The 23,371-nt window shown below is 43.3% G+C and overlaps 1 protein-coding gene and 1 long non-coding RNA gene across 3 annotated transcripts in view; both read left to right on the forward strand.

The window, feature by feature from the left end:
* Nucleotides 1-23,371, forward strand: part of CNST (consortin, connexin sorting protein) — a 115,356-nt gene that overhangs the window by 39,118 nt on the left and 52,867 nt on the right. The gene's annotated exons all lie outside the window — the stretch shown is intronic.
* LOC112625759 lies at nucleotides 11,528-13,777 on the forward strand. The gene is made up of 2 exons (XR_003119772.1): nucleotides 11,528-13,002; nucleotides 13,282-13,777. It is a non-coding gene; the product is annotated as an uncharacterized LOC112625759 (long non-coding RNA).

The following is a 23,371-nucleotide window of genomic DNA, read 5'->3' on the forward strand; positions in this document are numbered from 1 at the left end:
TAAATATATGCAGTCTCCCTCCTTTATAAGTTAGACCATTTTCTACCAATATCAACTTTAAAAATTGCCTTCTGTCATTCCTGTGGCTTTGACCTCCAACCTGTGAGTTTAGATGCTAGTATGACCTCTTCATAGATCTTTCCATCTCATTCAGCAGGTAAATAAAGTACATGAACATATATTAATATACAATTTAATATGTAGTGTTGAATAAGACATCTGATTCTAATTATCTGTATCACTTTGGTTAAAAAGTAATTCAGAGTATTTCTCATTTGTGTATGCAGTTTGGCAGTTGAAGTTTAGAGCTATGGAATTTTTGGCCTGAATCACAGGGCCCCCTTGGGAAAAGGCAGCCTCTGGTTATTTTTGATCAGAAACACGTGAGCCTAGAAAGTTTTGGTATGCCCTAGACTGGATTCCTTAGTGTAGTATCACTTTACGCAAGCCAACAGATTTTACATCAGACTCTAGTGAACTAAGTGGAATGCCTCTTCATCTTCTGTTCTCTTCTTTGGGTAATTAAAAATATATCTGTCTATATTGGTTTTTTTTTTTTGTATTTTTAAAATTTGAAGTAAAATACAAAACTTTTCAGTTTCTACAAATTAATCCATATTTATTCTATAAGGTAATTTGAAAACTTTTTAATATAATTCATAATCTGGCTTTCTGGTTAATGTAACTCATAATTTGGCTTTTCATGTCCCTGTATCCTTTTCCTAGGAGACTTAAAATAATTTGTAACCAGGGATATGAAAGCTTTTTTTTTTTTTTTTTGAGACGAGCCACGCTCTGTCACCCAGTATGGAGTGCAGTGGCGTGATCTCGGCTCACTGCAACCTCCGCCTCCCGGATTCAAGCAATTATCCTGCCTCGGATGATTATCCTGCCTCAACCTCTTGAGTAGCTGGGATTGCAGGCGTGCACCACCACGCCCCGCTTATTTTTTTTGTATTTTTAATAGAGACGGGGTTTCATCATGTTGGCCAGGCTGGTCTCAAACTCCTGACCTGGTGATCCGCCCGCCTCTGCCTCCTAAAGTGCTGGGATTAAAGGCGTGAGCCACCACGCCCTGCGAAAGCATTTCTTAAAAGATCTAATAAGCAGAGGATATTTATAGTACTATGTATATATAAATCATTCTATAACTATCATTTAAGGGCAAATTCACCAGGCCTCTCAATCTGATTTTGTGATTTTATTTTCAAGACAGCGTTTCACTCTGTCACCCAAGCTGAAGTGCAGTGGCATGACCGTGGCTCTCTGCAGCCTTGACCTCCCAGGCACAAGAGAGTCTCCCACTGCAGCCTCTGGTAGCTGGGACAACAGGCGTGTGCTACCATGCCTGACTAATTTTTCTTTTATTTTTATTTCTGTAGATAAAGGATCTCTCACTGTTGCCCAAGCTGATCTTAAATTCCTGGCCTCAAGCAATCCTCCTGCCTAGGCCTCCCAAAGTGTTGGGATTATAGGCATCTTATGATGTAAGAACTGATGCTTAGTTGCATATCTATGAGTCAGTCATAGCTTTAAGATTATGAGTCCTTTTACTCCTCCCTTCCATGACCTTTATTCCACTTTCCTTAGGTGTGATTATATTATTATTTTTTTTATTTTAGAGACAGGATCATGCTACCTTGCCCAGGTTAGTTTCAAACTCCTGGGCTCAAGTGATCCTTTAATCTCAGCTTCTTGAATACCTGGGACTACAGGTGTACACCACTGGGCCTAGCTTATAATTTAAAGTTATTTAGTGTTTATAATACTGTGAATCACTATCCGCTAATGCATTTGAAACATATGATTTATAAAATCTAGGGATAGTCTTTATACAGCTTACTTTAAACATTATTTTCTATATCTTATATAAAGTGAGTTTAAGAGAGTGAGAAAGGCCAGACCTGGTGGCTCACACCTGTAATCCCAGCACTTTAGGAGGCTGACAGGGCAGATCACTTGCAGGAGTGACCAGCCTGGCCAACATGGCGAAACCCCATCTCTAAAAAAATACAAAAATTAGCTAGGCCTGGTGGCATGCACCTGTAGTCCCAGCTACTCAGCAGGCTGAGGTGAGAGAATGGTTTGAGCCTGAGAGGTGGAGGTTGCAGTGAGCCAAGATCCTGCCACTGCACTCCAGTCTAGGCGACAGCACCAGACCTTGTCTCAAAAGAGTAAGAAGACAGAATCAGAAGTTATAAAACCCACGTACAAATCTTACGATTTTAGGTCACTTGGTGAGACTGAAGCAGTCTCTACTTCGTTGTTTTCATCTGTATAATGATGATGTTCATCTACCTAAATCTATGAAATTCCTTTTTAAGCTGTGAGTTTCTTAGATTTCATAGTAGAGGTGGTATACTCTATCCTTGAATAAAATTTGGTGATTCGCCTCTAGTGCATCTATAGGGTTTTTATGTTTGAGAGATACATTTTTGTTTGTCTTTTAAGTTTTGTTGATAAATTAAAAGAAAGGAGACTCCTGTCTGCCCGGGCTGGCCGTGGACCAGGCAGAACTGAGTGTCCTGGGGTGAGTTAGCAGGGCATGGGTGTTTGAGATGGGGGGCCCTTAATTTGAAACTGAATAGGATTATTTTGGGTGTGGAATTAATCCTTTCTAGATGTGGAAGAGACCTAGAATGGGAAGAAGCTTTAGTATTGCCTGGAAAGCTTCCCTCAGAGTTTAGTTGCTAAGACCCCATCCTAAGAACTCGCTTCAGCCTGTCCTCTCTTAGTACGTATCCGTCACCCGGTCTAAGTCGTGTTGTCTCCCTGTGACTTCTCTAGTCAGTCTATTTCTCTCCATCTTCACTGCCACAGTTCAGCATCATCTTCAGCTAGAGTACTGCAAAAGCCCCTAAATTTGTTTCCCATCTTGCTTCCATCCTCCATGTCAAAAATAATGCAAAGAGTCTACACATAGGAGTTTAGACAAGGACGTGTTTACTCTGTTTTTTCGGTTAAATTCTTAGATCCTAAGTAAATAAAGTTTCAAAATTTTCAGACGAGTACTTTTCTAATAATTGAATAGCTTCTCAAATGTGAAATGACATGTAAAACATGACATTCAGTTGCAAACCGGAAATGCAGTTTTTTGTAGGTAGGTGCTCTTGTAATACTTTTTAGAAAATATAAAATATAAAAATAAAGAAAAGACAAAAAAATAGAAAATGTAAAATAAAGTAAATTTATTCACTCTTATGCTCCCTTACCTAGTTTAATTTGTAGTAATTTTTCAGTTACTACTGTCCAAAGGCTAGTACTGGAAAAAAAATGATAGTGCAGGAGTCTTGTTACTGAAAGTCGTGTTACTATTAGGAGACATGTCACTATTTATGGGTTTGCTGGAGGCAGTATTTGTGTCAGTGGCGAAAACCTTGATCTTAGCCTCGGGGAAGTCCACTTGTCATTATATAATGAGCTTTTTTTTTTCCTTAAGAGAATTGAATCCCCTTGATATGGTTAATGAAGCACGATTTCAAGCTGCATTACAACAAGTTTTCACTGTCGGGCGGGCGCGTTGGCTCATGCCTGTAATCGTAGCACTTTCAGAAGCCACTGCAGGAGGACTGCTTGAGCCAAGGAGTTTGCGACCAGCCTGGGCAACACAGGGAGCCCTCATCTCTACAAAAAGTAAAATAATTAGCTAGGCATGGAGGCATGCACCTGTAGTCCCAGCTACTTGGGAGGCTGAGGTGGGAGGATCACAGCAACACTGCACCCCAGCTTGGGAGACAGAGGGAGATCCTGTCTCAAAAAAGAAAAAGAAAAAATTTTTCACTGTAGTTAAAATGGCAAAGCTTTAGGTAAATATTATCCTAAAAACTAATGGCCATTATTTATTTATTACTATTTTTCACATTACTTCTTACCTGGGGGAGAAAAACAATGGAAATTAATGTTTGGTTTTTTTTAACAGCTTTATTAAGATGTAATTCATTTACATACAATTCAGCTACTTAAAATATGCAATTCACTGATTTTTGGTCTACTCACAGGGATGTGTAACCATCAGTAGTCAATTTTCGTATGTGTTTTTTACCACACAAAGGAGCCGTTACATATTAACACCCACTTCTTACTTCCACTTAGACATCCCAACCCGAGGCAACCATTAATCTACTTCCTTTTTCTATAGATTTGTCTATTCTGAACATTGCATATCGGTGGAATCATGCAATAGATGGCCTTTGACTGGCTTCTTTCACTTACATGTTTTCATGGTTGACCCATTTTGTAGCATGTATCAGGACTTTGTTCCTTCTTGTGGTCAAGGAACATTCTGTTGCATGGATAGACCGTATTTCATTTAGACATCAGCTGAGGGATGTTTGGGTTGTTTCCGTTTTTGACTGTTCTCCTGTGAACGCTGGCATACAAGTTTTCATAGAGACATATGTTTCCATTTCCCTTCGTTATATATTTCTAGGAGTAGAATTGCTGGATCATATGGTCACTTTATGCCAAACAGTTTTCCAAAGCAACTGCACCATTTTACAGTCCTGCCAGCACTGTATGAGGGTTACAGTTTCTCTACATCTTCACCAACACTTGTTAATATCTATTTGATTGTCTCCATGTAGTTTTAAAAAAATTGTAATTCATATACATAAACTGCACCTTTTTAAAGGGTAAATGTAGTGGTTTTAGTATATTCACAAAATTGTACAATCTAATTCCAGAACATTTGATCCTCCAGGAAGAAATCATGTACCCATTAGCAGTCACTCCTCATTCTTCCCTTCCCCAACCCCTGGCAACCACTGTCCCGTAAATGTTATATATTTGCATGAGACAAGTTTAGATTATGTGTTTTATGGTTGTCATAACAACGTTAGATGTTTACTCAGTACCAGTCACCATAGTATCGAAGCATTTGACAAAACAGTTCAGCAAATGGCGGGAAGCCAGAAATAGGCAGCACATGGAAACTGGGAAGGGAAGACCTTTCTCAGTTGACCTGACACTGTCAGTGCCCTGACTTGTTTCTCTGGAGGCCTTCACAGTGTGGCCAGCTGAAGGATGACAAGGAGGCTAGAACCTTAGGAAGGATCTTAGAGCCTTAGAAAGCCTGCAGTCAGGCTGGTGTCGTGAGAACAAAGACTTTGGATTTGAATCTTGGTTACTTGAGTCTTGGTTCTGCCTGTTTTTACCTGTATGATCTTAGAAAAGGAACTCATTTCCCTGAACCTCTTTTTCTCATCTGTAAGGAAGGCTGATCCTACATATCTTGCAGGATTGTCCTTATAATGAACCACTCTGTATGTAAACCTCTTTATAAAGCACCCAGCATAAAATAGGTTCTTCTAAATGGTGGTAGTTGTGTTTATGTGTGTCACAAGATGATATTTATTTACTTATTTATTTAAGACAGGGTTTTATTCTGTCACCTAGGCTGGAGTACAGTGGCGTAACCATGGCTCAAAAACATCCTCGAGGCCGGGCGCGGTGGCTCAAGCCTGTAATCCCAGCACTTTGGGAGGCCGAGACGGGCGGATCACGAGGTCAGGAGATCGAGACCAGCCTGGCTAACGCGGTGAAACCCCGTCTCTACTAAAAAATACAAAAAACTAGCCGGGCGAGGTGGCGGGCGCCTGTAGTCCCAGCTACTCGGGAGGCTGAGGCAGGAGAATGGCGTGAACCCGGGAGGCGGAGCTTGCAGTGAGCTGAGATCCGGCCACTGCACTCCAGCCTGGGCGGCAGAGCGAGACTCTGTCTCAAAAAAAAAAAAGAGTAGAGCGATAAAGAGATGGAGGCTTAGAAGATTAGCAAAGTCCAGCTTATAAATGGTTTTTAACATTACCAGTTTGGGCGTTAACAACAGGTTTGAATAAGGGAATGACATGCTATGAATTGCATTTTTTAGAAGATTCCTCGGTCTGCAGTGTGGAGAATTGGTTGGAGCAGTGCGAGATTAGAAACAATACACAGTTAAGGGGCTTTTACAATAATCTCTGCAAGAGATGCTGGTGATCTCTAACGAGTAGCTGTATGGCTGGAGAGAAGTCAGTGAATTCAGAGTTACTAAGGAGGTGGAATTAACAGGACTGGATCATTAATTAGATATGAAAAAAAGAGTCCAGGATAATCTAATTCCCAGTTATCTGGTTTAAGCACCAGGATGCTTGATGATGCCATTTATTGATTTATTGAGCATAGGAATACAGGGAGAGAAAGAGCAAGTTTGGAGAGAAGAGAGTAGAAGACAGTGTTGTGCTTTTGGATCAGGTATCTGGGGTCTCCTCGACGTCTAAGTAGACATGTTAAACAAGCTTCTGGCCTAGAGTCAGGCCTGTGATGGTGGCTAGAGATGCAGACTTGGGAGAGCTGCTAGAGAGGGCCTTAAAAGTGACCTACTCTAACCTCTTAGATTCTATTGTATGAGGAAGTTAAAGGTTTAACTGAGAGAATACATTGTTCATTTTTGCAGGAGAGAGAATTCGAATTAGGATGTGAATCTCAGGCTCCTAATAAGCTAGAATGTGTGTGTGTGTGTGTGTGCGCGCGCGCGCGCAGGACGCCGTGTTTTCAGCTGAGTCCTACTTCTCCCCCTAAACAATGAGACGCCAGCCATGGTGGCTCACATCTGTAATCCCAGCACTTTGGGAGGCCAAGGCAGGAGGGCTGCTTGAGTCAAGGAGTTCATGACCAGCCTGGGTAACACAGTGGGACCTGGTCTTTACAAAAAATAAAAAAATTAGCCAGCATGGTGGCATACATCTGTAGTCCCAGCTACTCAGGAGACTGAGGCAGGAGAATCACTTGAGCCTGGGAGGTCAAGGCCGTAGTGAGCCGTGATCACGCCACTACACTCCACCCTGTGACAGAATGAGACTCTGTCTCAAAAAATTAAAAAACATACAAAACAATGAGGTTCTGTTGGTGGGGTAAAAATGATAATGAGCCACCAACTGTTACTGATTTTTTCTATTGTGGAAATATTTGCCAAGCATTAGGAATACAGTAAGGACAAAGCAGATCTGCGCTTCCCCTCCCAGACCCCTGGTGGAGTCCAGTGGGAAGGCAGGTATTAAATTAACGACCTGGCACAGTGGCTCACGCCTGGAATCCCAGCACTTTGGGAGGCTGAGGTGGGTAAATCACCTGAGGTCAGGAGTTCGAGACCAGCCTGACCAACATGGAGAAACCCCGTCTCTACTAAAAATAGAAAATTAGCCGGGCGTGGTGGCACATGCCTGTAATCCCAGCTACTCAGGAGGCTGAGGCGGGAGAATCGCTTCAACCTGGGAGTCGGAGGTTGCAGTGAGCCGAGATCATGCCATTGCACTCCAGCCTGAGCAAGAGCGAAACTCCATCTCAAAAACAAAATAAAATAATAAGTTTAATACAATTATTGCAAGGGTGTATAGTCTGCTTGCTTCTAGAACTGACGCATGTTCACTGTGTGTGGAATGGAATGGAGAGAGCAGTTTGGAAGATGGGAGGAGATGGGTTTTGAAGTATTACCTCTTGGGTATTCTGAATGCTAATGAGAGAAAACCCTTTAGTGGAAAGCCTAGTTAAGGGTTGAGAGTTGGGAGTAACATACCACCTACTTATAAGAGGACCCTAAACTGATGGTTAGAAGGATAGAAATGCATTCCCTGCTGTTATCTAGCTCTTTCCAATAGACTGCACCGTTTCCAGGAGTGTTGGGAAAGTACAAACGTCAGAGAAGGGAACAACAGAATATACTAAAAAAGCAGAAAATCAAAGAATTATGCATGGTCTGCATATTAGCTTTCTCTTGTAGCATAACAAAACTCAGCAGCTGAAAGCAGCAAGCATGTATCATCTCATGGTTTTTGTAGGTCAGAATCTGTGTGGCTTAGCTTGGCGCTTCTCACTTAAATCTCTTATGAGGTTGCAGTCAAGGGTTGGCCAGGGCTATAGTCATCTCAAGGTTTGATAGAGGTTGGATAATCTGCTTCCAAGGTCACATGGTTCTTGGCAGGCCTCAGACCCCTGCCATGTGGCCTACTCCACAGGGCTGCCTTACACCATGATAGCTGGCTTCCTCCAGGGCTAGCAGTCAGAGAGAGAGCACTCAACCTGGGAGTCATACCTTTTTAATGACCTAATTTTGGAAGTGATATTCCATCACTTCTGCATATTCCTTTCATTAAAAGCAGGTTACTGGGTCCAACTTGTGCTTACAGTAGGGGGTTGTACAAGGGCACGAATACCAAGAGGCAGGGATCACGGGGGCCCATCTTAAAGGAGGTCTGCTGCAGTCTGCCAGGAGAAAGTCGATGCCTCAGATTGTGGCAAGAGCCCCGTGAGAATGTAATGGCAATTCTATTCACAGTTCCTTTTTTCCTCTGAACACCTTTCCTGAGATTGCGGGTGGAACCCAGGATATATGATGGTACAGACAGCCCAGTTAGTTTTCTTTTTGTCTGTTTTTTTAAATCATTTTAGTCATGCTGTTAAAATGCAACATCTATGCAGAGAAAAGGTAAAAAAGAAGAGAATTACAATCAATCAGACCTTTCAAATTCTGTCCAAAAAAACAGCATTCTCTAAGTCTCAGTAATGAGTTAGGTATTTTTTAAGTAATGTGATATTTTATGTGCAGAAAAATTAAGAAATTAAAATTAAGAAATTTACCTCCAGATGCATGTATTTATGCAGTGACATACATATTAACCTAGACAAATGAAGACTTTGTAAAAGTTTTTAGATAAAGAATATTTTATAGGCTATATTTTAAAATATTTTTTTAAATTTATTTTATAGGACTCAGATTAGTGGAAGCTTAATGGAATCGTAACCTTAGGTGGGAGTTTACTGACTCTTGGCTTCTCAGTTCTTTACTGTGAAAGTCAAACTTTCCAATGTTTAATAGTTTTTTATTTTTTTATTTTTATTTTTATTTTATTTTTATTTTTTTTTTTTTTGAGACGGGGTCTTGCTCTGTCACCCAGGCTGGAGTGCAGTGGCCGGATCTCAGCTCACTGCAAGCTCCGCCTCCTGGGTTCATGCCATTCTCCTGCCTCAGCCTCCCGAGTAGCTGGGACTACAGGCGCCCGCCACTTCGCCCGGCTAGTTTTTTGTATTTTTTAGTAGAGACGGGGTTTCACCGGGTTAGCCAGGATGGTCTCGATCTCCTGACCTTGTGATCCGCCCGTCTCGGCCTCCCAAAGTGCTGGGATTACAGGCTTGAGCCACCGTGCCCGGCAATAGTTTTTTAAATAGTCACCTTTTGTTTTTCTATTTACTCTTTTTGTTTTTAGTGGATCACGATCCCTACAAAGAGTGACTGTTTTATCTTCATTTGTTTAAAATAATAGTTTCTAGGCATCACTGATAGGGTCAGAACTACAATTGATTAAGAGATTTTTTGTTGTCTTGTTTTTTTAAACGAAGTTGTATGCACCTGCCTCTTAATTTGTAAAAGGCACACAAGTGAACATTTGAAAATGTCACACAAGTGAAAAGCAGGTAGAGGTTATATGCATGCAATAGAGCACTATTTGGCAATGAAAATGAATGAAATCCTAATACATGCTATAACACAGATGAATGTTGAAAAGGTGCTACGTGAAAGAAGCTGTATGTGTGAAATGTCCAGAACCGTCAAATCTACACGGACAGGAAGTAGATTAGTTGGCTGCATAGAGCTAGGGAGGCGGTAGGGGGCAGGGTGACAGCTGAAGAATGTGAGATTTCTCTTTCGGGTAATAAACGTTCCAAAATGTAACATGGTGTTGGTCGTGCAACACAACATACTAAAGTAAAGCCCCTGAATTATGTATTATGAGAATTATATCTCAGTAAAGCTGTTAAAAGAAAAAAAGGCCGGGCGCGGTGGCTCACACTGTAATCCCAGCACTTTGGGAGGCCTAGGCAGGTGGATCACTTGAGGTTAGGAGTTCAAGACCAGCCTGGAAATGTGGTGAAACCCCATGTCTACTGAAAACACAAAAATTAGCTGAGGATGGTGGCGCGTGCCTGTACCATTATAGGCGTGAGCCACCCTGCCCGGCTACTGGAGAGGCTGAGGCAGGAGAATTGCTTGAACCTGGGAGGCAGAGGTTGCAGTGAGCTGAGATCACGCCATTGCACTCCAGCCTGGGCCAAGAAGCAAGACTCCATCTCAAAAAAAAATAAAAAATAAAGGCAGGGCTTGGTGGTAGTTGGTTTGGTGATATGCAGAAGTAGTATAGTTATTTTGTCTCCACAAAATTTAAAAATTACTAGTGTAATGGAAATTGATGTAACAATTTTCTATAAACTATAATAAAATGCCATTAAATGTGTTTCTCTGTGCCTTTCTTTTGACCTGTTGAAAGTTCAGAGTTAACCCCTGGGCTTCTAATGCTTCCGTTCTTACATGATTTCATTAATTGCAAAGAGAATCTCTGATGTCAGTAGCTTTTAGAGAATTACAGAATATTAAAGGAGGGGGCTTTTAAGGAAAATTTCACTGTTTGGTTTGCTTTGGCTATTAGACTTTCCCCCTTCTCCCACAAACATATATTTTTTATTATTATTATTATTATTATTATTTTGAGATGGACTCTTGCTCTGTTGCCCAGACTGGAGTGCAACAACACGATCTCCGCTCACTGCAACCTCCGCCTCCTGGGTTCAAGTGATTCTCTTGCCTCAGCCTCCTGAGTAGCTGGGATTACGGGCATGCACCACCACGCCTGGCTAATTTTTTGTATTTTTAGTAGAGACGGGGTTTTACCATATTGGCCAGGTTGGTCTCGGACTCCTGACCTCGTGATCCGCCCGCCTCGGCCTTCCAAAGTGCTGGGATTACAGGTGTGAGCCACCGCGCCCGGACCATTATTTTTGTTTTGAATTTAAATACGTGCCTTTATGTTTGTTAGAGAAACAAAATATGTGTATTTTCAGGCATACAGGAAAATCATATACTTCTAGTAAGAAAATCATGTGCTCTCTTATAAGGTCATGTAAATTTTGAGAATTTTTTTATTATAGAGAACCAAGGAATATTTTCTATTTGATAGTTGATGAATTCAGTGTGCTTGGAATGAACAGGGAAAATACGGTAAAATTTAACCATTTTGATGTTAGCAAAAGTCAGTGTACTTTCAATGGATAAACAATGTATTTAATCAGATTTGAAAAATCCAAATATGGTGCTTGAGTTGTTTGTGGACCTGGATAAGTAGTTTTAAGGATTTGGCTAGGCATGGTGACTCACACCAGCATTTTGGGAGGCCAAAATAAAGAGTGGCTTGAGTCCATGAGTTAAAGAACAGCCTGGGCCGGGTGCGGTGGCTCATGCCTGCAAGGCTCTAACATCGGCTGGAACCCCGGAGCTCACTAGAAGAGGGCCCAAGGCCCTGCGGAGCAACACGCAGTTTTAATGAGCACCTGGGTGCAGACGGGCTGAGGCCTAAAATGGCGTCAGCCCCAGGTGAGGAGGACGGGCCGGGGTTTTACAGTCTCCTGTAAACAGGAAGTGTCCGTGTCTGATGTAACTGCTATGTGGTACCCGGATGGCCTCTCTCCATCCACAGGGATAGGTGTCTTCCGGCCAGCCGTCTTCCTGCTTCCGCTGTCTCACTGACGCACGCTGCTGGCGCAAGTGGCCTTGTCCCTTGGGACGGGGCCTGAGAAGGGAGGAGTTACTCATCCCCCCAAGCTTTCCGGCCCCGGGGAGAATCTTTCATTCCTGTGTGTTTGTCTTCTATAGAAGGGAGAAGAGGGACGACTTTCTCAATAACTACTTCAGGCATAACATAGGGGGTGGCGTGGGCACCTTGGAAACAAAAGAGAAAACTTAATTTTGGGGATTCTTGAGAGACAAGTTGGCATCCACCGTGCCGTTGTAGCAGGAGCATCGTCTGGATGGTCTGGTGGTTTACTGTGGTTTCAACAAGAGTTTTAATGGCTTTATCACTGGGATAACACGGGAGAAACAGGAGGACCCCAGTGGTGAAGATGTCCGTCCCTACCAGCGTTTTACATTCTCCTAAATTAGAGAACCACCCCCTAGAAGGTTTTCCGGGTCCCATCTCTTCCAGGTTTGGACTGGTCCATGGGCTACTTTTCCGGTGTTTGAGGCGATTTCTAGAACCACTTTTTCGTCATTGTCTATGTTAAGACAGCAATTGGAGATACTAAACTCACCACAGACCCCACCCTCTTCTGCTAGTAAGTGTCTAGTGCCAGCCTGTGTTGATAAATTGCGGCACGCATTTGGTTTTGTTGTTGCGCGAGCATTTCCAGGGCTGAGGCGGTTTGGTTGGTGATGGTCTCTAGAGCAGCCTGTGGTCTGATTATTCTATTTAGCGTGTATATGGGATGACCCTGTGAACCAGCCTCCGCCCAGGTGGCAGGACTGTAATATTGGATGATTCGTTGCGGAGGCCACTCGTCCTCTTGCCATCTTTGGCTTCCTCCTACCTTTAAGGACTGTTTTTCTCTGGTTATCATACACAGGGACTCTGAGGGTGTTGCCCGCCTGCTTTGGAAGTAAAAGGAATCTGGGTTTAATTGTGGCTAGGCAGCAAGTACCTTGCCAGTGATAAGGTAGCCATGAGTAAGCCTGGATTCCACATATCCAAAGAATCCATCAGGGCGGGTCCATCGTAGGCTGGTGTTCATGGTATTGTGGCATAGTGCACTTAGGCGGGGGTGTGCGGCCGAAGGGTTAGTGGTGTTTGTACAGTTCCAGGCCTTTGTTAACAAGACACAATTGAAGTAGCTTAAGTTAGAAGGAGACCAGGCTCCGGGGGGGTAACCTTTGCCACCACTCAGCTGTGGAGGTGTTGACTGTTAGGGTTTGGTGACAGGGGTTTCGCCTAGGGCGCGATGGGTTTTATCAGTCCACTTGTGGGATGTTCTCGCCCTCCCTCTTACTGGGTTGGTAGGTGTCCAGGACTGCGGGCGTTCCTGAGGAGTGAAAGTGAGGCTGGGGTTTTGAAATACTAGTAATTAAGGGGGATGTCTGTGCCGTGCCACGGCCACTGTTCACTCGTACGAGCTCCCCCGCACACCCAGCGATTGGACACGTTCGTGGTGAGCCAGAAATGCTTTCCTAGATCTACAGACAAGTTTTTTCCTGGCTTGGGAAGGGATACGTCTGCTTGTAGTTTTTATATAGAGGGATGGATGTACCACGGGTGATTTTCTGATTTTCAGGGGAGTTAACCCCGGGAGGGCACCAACAGACAACACAAGGCCGTGTGGAGCAACATGCTGTTTTAATGAGCCCCTGGGTGCAGACGGGCTGAGGCCTAAAATGGCGTCAGCCCCACGTGAGGACGGGCCAGGGGTTTTACAGTCTCCTGTAAACAGGAAGTGTCCCTGTGTGATGTAACTGCTGTGTGGTACCCGGATGGCCTCTCTCTCCATCCTCAGGGGTAGGTGTCTTCCGGCCAGCCCTCCTCCTGCTTCTGCTGTCTCACTGTCGCACGCTGCTGGTGCAAGTGGCCTTGTACCTTGGGACTGGGCCTGAGAAGGGAGGAGTTATTCATCCCCCCATGCTTTCAGGCCCCGGGGAGAATCTTTCAAAGCTCATAATCCCAGCACTTTGGGAGGCAGCGGAGGGGGATCATGAGGTCAAAAGATTGAGACCATCCTGGCCAAGATGGTGAAACCCCGTCTCTACTAAAAATACAAAACTTAGCTGGGTGTGGTGGCGGGCGCCTGTAATCCCAGCTACCCAGGAGGCTGAGGCAGGAGAATCCCCTGAACCGGGGAGGCGGAGGTTGCAGTGAGCTGAGATTGCGCCACTGCACTCCAGCCTGGCAACAGAGCAAGACTCCGTCTCAGAAAACAAAACAACAACAAACAGAACAGAACAAAACAAAACAAATAAAACCCAGCCTGGACAACATGGAGAACCTGTCTCTACAGAAAAAGAAATTTTTTTTTTATTAGCTGGGCATGGTGGAGGTCCCAGTTACTCAAGAGGCTGAGGTAGCAGCATCATCACTAGACCCAAGGAGTTGGAGTTTGTATGATCCTGACACTCTGCTGTAACTTGGGCAACAGAGACTCTGTCTTTAACATTTTTTAAGAAAAGAAGAGGTTTAAGAATTAGCATAACAAATTGCATGCTTGGGTTAATGTCTTACATATTTTTCGTTTTTCATAAAAACATAAAATGTCTAATCAAACTTCTGAGAGGAAAAATAGAGAATCCAAACATTGGTGCTAATTGACATGTTCTACGTAATTTAGATTCTAAATCCCAGAAATATTTATGGGTACTAATTGTGCCTTGATTAGAAAGCCTGAAGCAAGCTCTAGGAAGTGGTGGAATCACTGTAAATGCTGTGATAGACAGAGCCCATGGGTTTTCCCTGCTGTTACAACCTAAGCACTAAGGGATGGGGAGCCTTGGGCCTTAACAGCCTCTTGTTGGCATGCGTTTGTCAAATTCCACTGGAGTTTCTTGAAGTTCATTTTAAGACTGCCACCTGAAGTCAAGTCCAGTGGCTGTTCCTGTCTTCCCATCCCTGTATTGACATTGAAACCACTTAGTCAACACTCAGGTGCGAGAATAGTGCTGCCACGTTGTGTGCCTAGTAAATTCTGGCTGTACTTTGTATGTCACCTTATTTAATCCTTTGCCATTAGTTTATGAGAAGACAGGTTGAGTGAGTCAGGTCGTCGCTTACTTTAGGTTAACAGGGCGGCTGGACTCCAGCCTAAGCTCTTAACTGAAGTCCTGCCTCACTCCCTCTGAAGGCAGAGGATGCAGCCCAGGGGCGTGGGAGGGAACGTGGCACATGGAGCACGTGGTAATTATGTCATAAGTACATAATACATTCTTTTGGCCCGAGGTCAGGTCAGAAGGAAGTTGACTAATTCCAGATTTATTGCAGTCATAATACCTGTGTCTAGTGTTGAGAAAAAGGAAGGGATGTTTCCTGTTTGCTGCTTCGGTATGGTTAGCCAGTGAGTGGAAGTATTTAAAAGGTGAGCACTGGCCGGGAATAGTGGCTCACGCCTTTAATGCCAGCACTTTGGGAGGCCGAGGCAGGCGGATCACCTGAGGCCAGGGGTTTGAGACCAGCCTGACCAACATGGCGAAACCCCGTCTCTACTAAAACTACAAAAAATTATATGGGCATGGTGGTGGTCACCTGTAATCCCAGCTACTTGGTAGGCTGAAGCAGGAGAATCACTTGAACCTGGGAGGCAGAGGCTGCAGTGAGCCGAGATCATGCCATTGCACTCCAGCCTGGGCAACAAAAACGAAACTCTGTCCCCCGCCCTGCCAAAAAAAAGGCGATCATTGTCCTTCACTCTCCTTTCCATTTTCATGGCATTGATCCTAACCTCAGAGGATGAAACGTGTCAGAAAAAGGGAGCGGGGCAGAGAGATTCTCGCACAGGAACTACATCAACCGTGTGTGAAAATTTATTTCTGGGCCGGGCGCGGTGGCTCAAGCCTGTAATCCCGGCACTTTGGGAGGCCGAGACGGGCGGATCACGAGGTCAGGAGATCGAGACCATCCTGGCTAACACCGTGAAACCCCGTCTCTACTAAAAAATACAAAAAACTAGCCGGGCGAGGTGGTGGGCGCCTGTAGTCCCAGCTACTCGGGAGGCTGAGGCAGGAGAATGGCGTGAACCCGGGAGGCGGAGCTTGCAGTGAGCTGAGATCCGGCCACTGCACTCCAGCCCGGGCGACAGAGCGAGACTCCGTCTCAAAAAAAAAAAATTATTTCTGATCTGCCTTCCAAAATTATGCCCAAGATATGCATCAGCATGAATGGGTAAGGCGGTTTGAGGAATTCGGTTGTACAATGACTCAAAGACTTATAACGTGAAATCACAGAACTGAAGGCATTTTTTTCTGTACATAAATTTGCCATTTTAACCATTTCACTCTATAGTTCAGTGGCATTAATTACATTCATAATGTTATACAACCATCATTTGTATCTATTTCTAAAACTTTTATCTCCCCAAACAGAATCTCTGTGCCGTTAAACAATAACTCCCAGCCGGGTGCAGTGGCTCAGGCCTGTAAGCCCAGCACTTGGGAGGCCGAGGCGGGTGGATCATGAGGTCAGGAGTTCAAGACTGGCCTGGTCAAGGTGGTAAAACCCCGTCTCTACTAAAAATACAAAAAATTAGGCAGGCGTGGTAGCAAGCACCCATAATCCCAGCTACTTGGGAGGCTGAGGCAAAGAATTGCTTGAACCCGGGAGGTGGAGGTTGCAGTGAGCTGAGATCATGCCACTGCACTCCAGCCTGGGCGACAGAGTGAGATTCCATCTCAAAAAAAAAAAAAAAAGAGCTCCCCATTCTTTTTTTTTATTTTCTGTTTCTTTATTAATATTCTCATTTTTTCCTACATTGTCTTCCTGATTTCCTTTAGTTCTTCATCTATGGTTTCTTTTAAGACAGTTAATTTAAATCCTTTGCCCAGGAAATTCAATGTCTGTGCTTCTTCCGAAATGTTTTCTGTCCACGTATTGCTAAACCGGACATTGATGTATTATAATGTGGTAACTCTGGAAATCAGGGTCTCCCCTTTACTCAGGGTTGGCAGTTCTTGATTGCTGAAGCCTTAGCTTGTGTTTCTTTTCCAGTCTCTCAGATCGGCTCTGTGCTCGGGTACTCCTTTAACACCTCGCCAGGTCGTTTATAACTCTGCCCCAGCCCTCACTTCTGCTTGCACGAAGTTTATGGGTCTTCTCTGGCTCTTTCTAAGCACGTGTCATGTCCTGAGCTGTCGCGTGTCGCTTTCTGAATTCTACAGTATACACAAACATTTCTGTTTTGTTTTGTTTTGTTTTTTGTTTGAGACGGGGTCTCGCTCTGTCACCCAGGCTGGAGTGCAGTGGCCGGATCTCAGCTGACTGCAAGCTCCACCTCCCGGGTTCACGCCATTCTCCTGCCTCAGCCTCCCGAGTAGCTGGGACTACAGGCGCCGGCCACCTCGCCCGGCTAGTTTTTTGTATTTTTTAGTAGAGATGGGGTTTCACCGGGTTCGCCAGGATGGTCTCGATCTCCTGACCTTGTGATCCGCCCGTCTCGGCCTCCCAAAGTGCTGGGATTACAGGCTGGAGCCACCGCGCCCGGCCACACAAACATTTCTGAATGCCCTGATTTCCCAAGGAAGCAATCTTCCTGACTTTTGTCCCCTGGCTTTAGATTGTCTAGTTTATGTCTCAACCATAATTTTTTTGCCCCCACCTTGGCTGTGGGTTTTTGATCACCTGACAGTATTTTCCAGCAACACCTGCTGCTTTTGTGCTCTGAATGTGTTCTGACTTTTGCAACAGAGAGGTGAGTGCCTTGTTTCAGTCTTTAGGTAGCCCTAGGCAGATTAGAGCAAACAGTGATTTGCAAGTAAGATCTACTCTGCTCCCTTCAAAAGCAAGTACGGGAGTTCCACACTGGGAATGAGGGCTGCTGTTGAGCCGGGGAAAGGGGTGAGGTAAGGGCAAGTAAAAACACCCAAAGCTTTGCTACTCTTTTGATGTTGCCTTTCTCTTGATTCGGTGGTCACTGTCTTGTTCGGGTATACCTTTGTTTTCCAGAGTTCTAAGAAAGTTACTTCTTACAGTTCTGGATGTTGTTGTTGGTTTTTTTTTATTTAATATTTCTGTGAAGGCCTCAGAGTTTGAAACTGCGCGTTCTGCCGTTTTACTTATGACACTCAAGCCCTTTTCATTTTAGGGCTTCCAGTAGCAAGAACTATGTCCAAAGGGATGGAATTAGCTCAGACTGCTCTGAAAGAGTACTATTATTTCATATTTTTATACAAAAGCATATTTTAGATAAGGATGTCATTGATTTAGAAACTTAAACCAGTTAATCTTTGGGAAGTAATATTATCTCTGTTTTAGAGATGGAAAAAAACAGCACAGATATTAAAGTCTCAAGACAGTGGTTGAGATAGAGTTAAAATAATAGAGCTGTAGGAAAACAGTTAAACATAGAATTACCATTTAATCCAGCCATTAACTTCTAGGTATGTACCCAAAAGAATAGAGAGCAAGGACCCAAGCAGATACTTGTACACTAAGGTTCATAGCAGCATTATTCACAGTAGCAAAAAAGGTAGAAACAATCCAGGTGTTCGTCAACTGATGAATGGATAAACAAGATGTAGTATGTACGTATTAATAAATTTCAGATTTTAGAAGGAATGCTAATCTGATACATGCTACATATGGATGGATGGATGCCACAGCACAGATAAACCTGGAAGACACTGTGCTAAGTGAAAGAAACCAGACACAAAAGGACAAATATTTTATGATTCCACTTATATAAGGTACGTAAACTAGGCAAATTCATAGAGACAGGAGGTAGAACAGAGGTTTCCAGAGCTGGAGTGAAGGGGAATGAAGAATTAGTATTTTATGGGCACTGACTTTCTCTTTGGGACGATGAAAAGTTTTGGAAATGGACAGTGGTGATGATTAAACAACGTCGTGAATGTATTTTATTTATTTATTTATTTATTTGAGACAGAGTTTTGCCCTTGTTGCCCAGGCTAGAGTGCAGTGGCGCGATCTCAACTCAGTGCAACCTCCGCCTCCTGGGTTCAAGCGATTCTTCTGCCTCAGCCTCCCAAGTAGCTGGGATTACAGGTGCCCACCACAACACCCAGCTAATTTTTTGTATTTTTAGTAGAGACAGGGTTTCGCCACATTAAGCAGGCTGGTCTTGAACTCCTGACCTCAGGTGATCCACCCGTCTCAGCCTCTCAAAGTGCTGGGATTGCAGGCATGAGCCACCGCGGCTGGCTGTGAATGTGTTTAATGCCACTGAATTGTATACCTTAAAATGATTAAAATGTTAAATTTTGTTAGGTTTAAAAAAAAAAATAGCCCCCCAAATCATAACAGGTCAGGCACAGTGGTTCAAGCCAATAACCCTAGCACTTTGGGAGGCCAAGGTGGGCGGATTGCTTAAGCCCAGGAATTGGACACCAGCCTGAGCAACATGGCGAAACCCCATCTCTACAAAAAATACATACAAAAATTAGCCAGGGGGTGTGCACTTGTCCCAGCTACTTCATAGGCTGAGGTGGGAGGATCACTTGAACTGGGGAGGTCGAGGCTGCAGTGAGCCATGATTGCACCACTGTACTCCAGCCTGGGTGACAGAGCGAGACCCTGTCTCCAAAAATATATATGTAACACTCCAAACTCAGTGTTAGGGACATACAGAGCTTAACTGATTGAAATTTGCTGAGTTTTAAAACATAGGTCCCGAGCATTTTTTATTTAGTATATGCCAACCACTGTGTGGTACATGCTTTATGTGGAGTATCTCATTTACTCCGTACCACAATCTTATTAAGCATAATACAGTTAGCTCAAATTTATGGATGGGATCTGAAGCACAGAGACATTAAGTAACTTGCCCAATGTCATTGCTAAGAAGTATATCACTGGGATAAAGTACATCCCAGGCCTTCATTCCAGGTAGTCTGATTTCAGACTTTGTGTCTAATGGTTAAACTGTACTATCTCACTTTTGCTGAACTTTAAAAGTGTACTTAAAGCAATACATGACTTTCCACAATTTGCCACAGAACAGTTATTGCACATTCCTTTCATCTGGGTGTGTTGGTGGCTGTGATTCCTGCCTGCCAACCTCAGCAAGACAAAACATGATCAGAGAAAAGATGGATGGTTCACTCTTAGGGGAAGTCGTGGATTTGGGTTTGTTTCAGTAATTGTCTCCGAATAATGGCGTAACCTTCTCTCAGAGTTTTAATTTGATCTAGTTTCATTGCAGTGAAAGGAAGCTTTAACACTTGGATCAAAGAAAGTATTTTTATAAAAGCAGCAAAGGTAATTTTGAATGATAGGGTACTTGTACTCTGAATAGTAGTATACAGTATTTGATCTGTATGAGGCATTTTTTTTTTATTCTTTCTTTCTTTCTTTCTCTCCCTCTCCCCCTCCTCTTCCCCCTGTCCCTCTCCTCCTCTCCCTCTCTCCCTCTCCCCTGTCTGTCCTTCTTCTCCTCTCCCCCTCTCCCCTTCTCCCTCTGCTGAGTCTAGCTTTGTCTCCCAGGCTGGAGTGCAGTGGCCTGATCTCGGCTCCCTGCAACCTCCACCTCCCAGGTTCAAGCAATTCTCCTGCCTCAGCCTCCCAAGTAGCTGGAACTACAGGTGCGCACCACCATGCCCAGTTAATTTTTTGTATTTTTAGTACAAATAGGTTTTACCATGTTGGCCGGGCTGGTCTCGAACTCCTGACCTCAGGTGATCCACCCACCTCGGCCTCCCAAAGTGCTGGGCTTACAGACATGAGCCACCGTACCTGGCAGGTATGAGGCCTTTAAATAACCCTTCCCTATCCTCAGAAATGCCCGTCAGCTTAGTTTATGTCATCAGTAACACTGCAGGTTGAATATCCCTTATCCAAAATGCTTGAGATTGGAAGTGTTTCAGATTGCAGAATTTTTCTTTGGATTATGGAATATTTGCATGTATATAATGAGATATTTTGAGGATGGGACCCAAGTCTAAACACAACTTTATTTATGTTTCATATACCCACCCTGTATATAGAGACTGAAGGTAATTTTATACAATATTTTTAAATAATTTTATGCATGAAATCAAGCCTTGACTGTAACCTCTCATGTGAAGTTAGGTATAGAATTTTCTCCACATGACATCTTGTCAGCACTAAAGAAGTTTTAGGTTTTGGAGCATGTCGGATTTCAGATTTACAGATCAGGGATGCTTAATCTGTATCATCATAAATATAATAATTGCCACTCTTTACCTAGGCCTTGGTGTTTTCTGTGTGACATCTTTCCAGTCCCCGTTTTGACTGCAATAATTTTTTCAGTCAAATTGAATAAGACCTAATTTAAGACCTGTCAACTTCATTAAGCTCTAAAATGGAGATGACAGTTTATGTGTACCTACTGAGGTTTTCAGAGGTGGGGTTTCTTTTTTTTTTTTTTTTTTTTTTTTTGAGACAGAGTTTCTGCTCTTGTTGCCCAGTCTGGAGTGCAATGGCACGATCTCGGCTCACCGCAATCTCCACCTCCCGGGTTCAAGCTATTCTCCTGCCTCAGCCTCCCAAGTAGCTGGGATTACAGGCATGGGCCACCATGACAGGCTGATTTTATATTTTTAGTAGAGACGGGAGTTTCTCTCTCTCTCTGCAACCTCCACTTCCTGGATTCTAGCGATTCTCCTGCCTCAGCCTTCTTAGTAGCTGGGATTACAGGCATGCGCCACCACGCCCAGCTAATTTTTGTATTTTCAGTAGAGACGGGATTTCACCATGTTGGTCACACTGGTCTCGAACTCCTGACCTCGTGATCCGCCCACCTTGGCCTCCTGAAGTGCTGGGATTGCAGGTGTGAGCCACCATGCCCAGCTGACTGCAATAATTTTTTATTCTCTTAATTACTGACTAACTAGAGTACCAGCTGTGAGATTTTACCCTTCAGCATCCAGTCACATCATTTTCCCTGTAATGCAGACAAATGGTTATATCCCTTAGTTATGTTCACAGATGGCAGATCAGTGCTAGATTATTAAAAGGAACATGAATGTCAGAGGGCATTCCCAGTGTTTTAAGGTAAAAGTCATTAAAGGATACTACTGTATTGTTTCACAAAATGCCTCTTGACCACTATCAGAGATAGATTCTAAGCTAAGTGGAGCAGTTACATGTTAGAACTGACACAGAATTCGGGTGGTGTGATCAATTGAATAAAGTTTCTCAAGGTAATTTCCCCAGTCTTTGGCCCATGGTTATTATAAATAATTTTTAAAAACAAATAAAACCTCTTCACAGCTACTCGGGAGGCTAGGCAGGAGAACAGCTTGAACCCGGGAGGTGGAGGTTGCGGTGAGCCGAGATCGTGCCATTGCACTCCAGACTGGGCAACAAGAGCAGAAACTCTGTCTCAAAAAAAAAGAAACCCTACCTCTGAAAACCTCAGTAGGTACACGTAAACTGTCATCTCCATGTTAGAGCTTAATGAAGTCGACAGGTCTTAAATTAGGTCTTATAAATGTGCCTGTTACTGTCTTTAAATATTTATAAAATAGCATCATCAAGTTATTTAATGGGTAGTTTTAACTATAAGTCACTTGGCTTCCACAGATGACAATAAATAGAATTTTTTATTCTTCTTAGCCGTATGGATTCATATGTGGCAACAGAAAGCTTCATTTATATTGAGTGAGATTTTGTAGGGAATTACATGGAGGCGGTATGTTTTCATTTGGTTCTTCTCCTTAACTGTAAATATATCTTGAAAACTTTTTGTGTATTAGAAGGAATTTAGGTCAGACATGGTGGCTGGCGCCTGCAATCCCAGCATTTTGGGAGGCCAAGATGGGAGGCCCAACTGAGGCCGGAAGTTGAAGACAAGCCTGGGCAACATAGCGAGACACCCCCTCCCCCAGAAAATTTAAAAATCATCCGAGCTTGGTGTTGTGTGCCTGCAGTTCCAGCCACTCGGGAGGCTGAGGTGGGAGGGTCAATCTGAAAAGGCTACATATTGTATGATAAAGTGTGAAAAAATATATACAAGCTCAATGATGTTCAAACCTACAGTATTGGTGAATAATAACCTAAGCAATTTAATACTCCAACCTAGTTCTTATAACTCATTCACTGTGACATGAGTAATGTAAACTTTATTCGCTTTAACTACCCTTTCCTCTGAATCTTTGTCCTCAAATTGGACTTGTCTCAGAACTGCTTTACCCATCTTGTGACCTTTTTCATTTAAGTGACAATAAAGCTGTTTTTCAGGCTGAGACTTAGGAGCGCTCCTGCTTTTTGCATGCACTGTCTCATTTAATCCTCACAATACTATTATAAGGTAGATGCAATAGCCCCCATGTTACAGAGGAAAAAATAGAGGATCAAAAAGATTAACTTGCCAAAAGTACAGCTAATAAGTAGGTGGAGCAAGCCGGGAACTTAGGGCTGCCTTAATATCCATGTCCTTCTTCCAACTCTGGGCAACAGTTTTCTAATATGAGTTCTTTACCCCATTAATGTTGTGAAACTAAAAACACCATAATTTAAGTGGCTTAAAATTGCTAGTAACCAGAATACAGCTAAATGTTACTTTCCTATTTTGTATGTGCCTAAAGTAAAGTATATCCTTGGTCATTTCATAACATGTATAACAATTCGTGTGATTATTTGAGTCACGATAGAATTCTAAAAGCTTGGCAGAACTAGAAACAAGAACCTACTCGTTGGTAGGGAGTATCGCAGCATGCTTCTTGCAAGGACGTTCAGTTTTCTTGCCTGAAAAGCAAACACACCACTATTTATATAGTCTACAGTCTAGGCAAGGGAGGAACAGTGGTTTTAAAAATATATCGAGAAAGGAATTAGAGGATACTTGTATTAGGTGGGTAACCTTACCTTCCATTGCCGTAAATAGTTGCTCAAGCTTCTTCACAGTA

This window comes from Theropithecus gelada, chromosome 1 (genome assembly GCF_003255815.1).
Source record: "Theropithecus gelada isolate Dixy chromosome 1, Tgel_1.0, whole genome shotgun sequence".
Taxonomy (NCBI): Eukaryota; Metazoa; Chordata; class Mammalia; order Primates; family Cercopithecidae; genus Theropithecus; species Theropithecus gelada.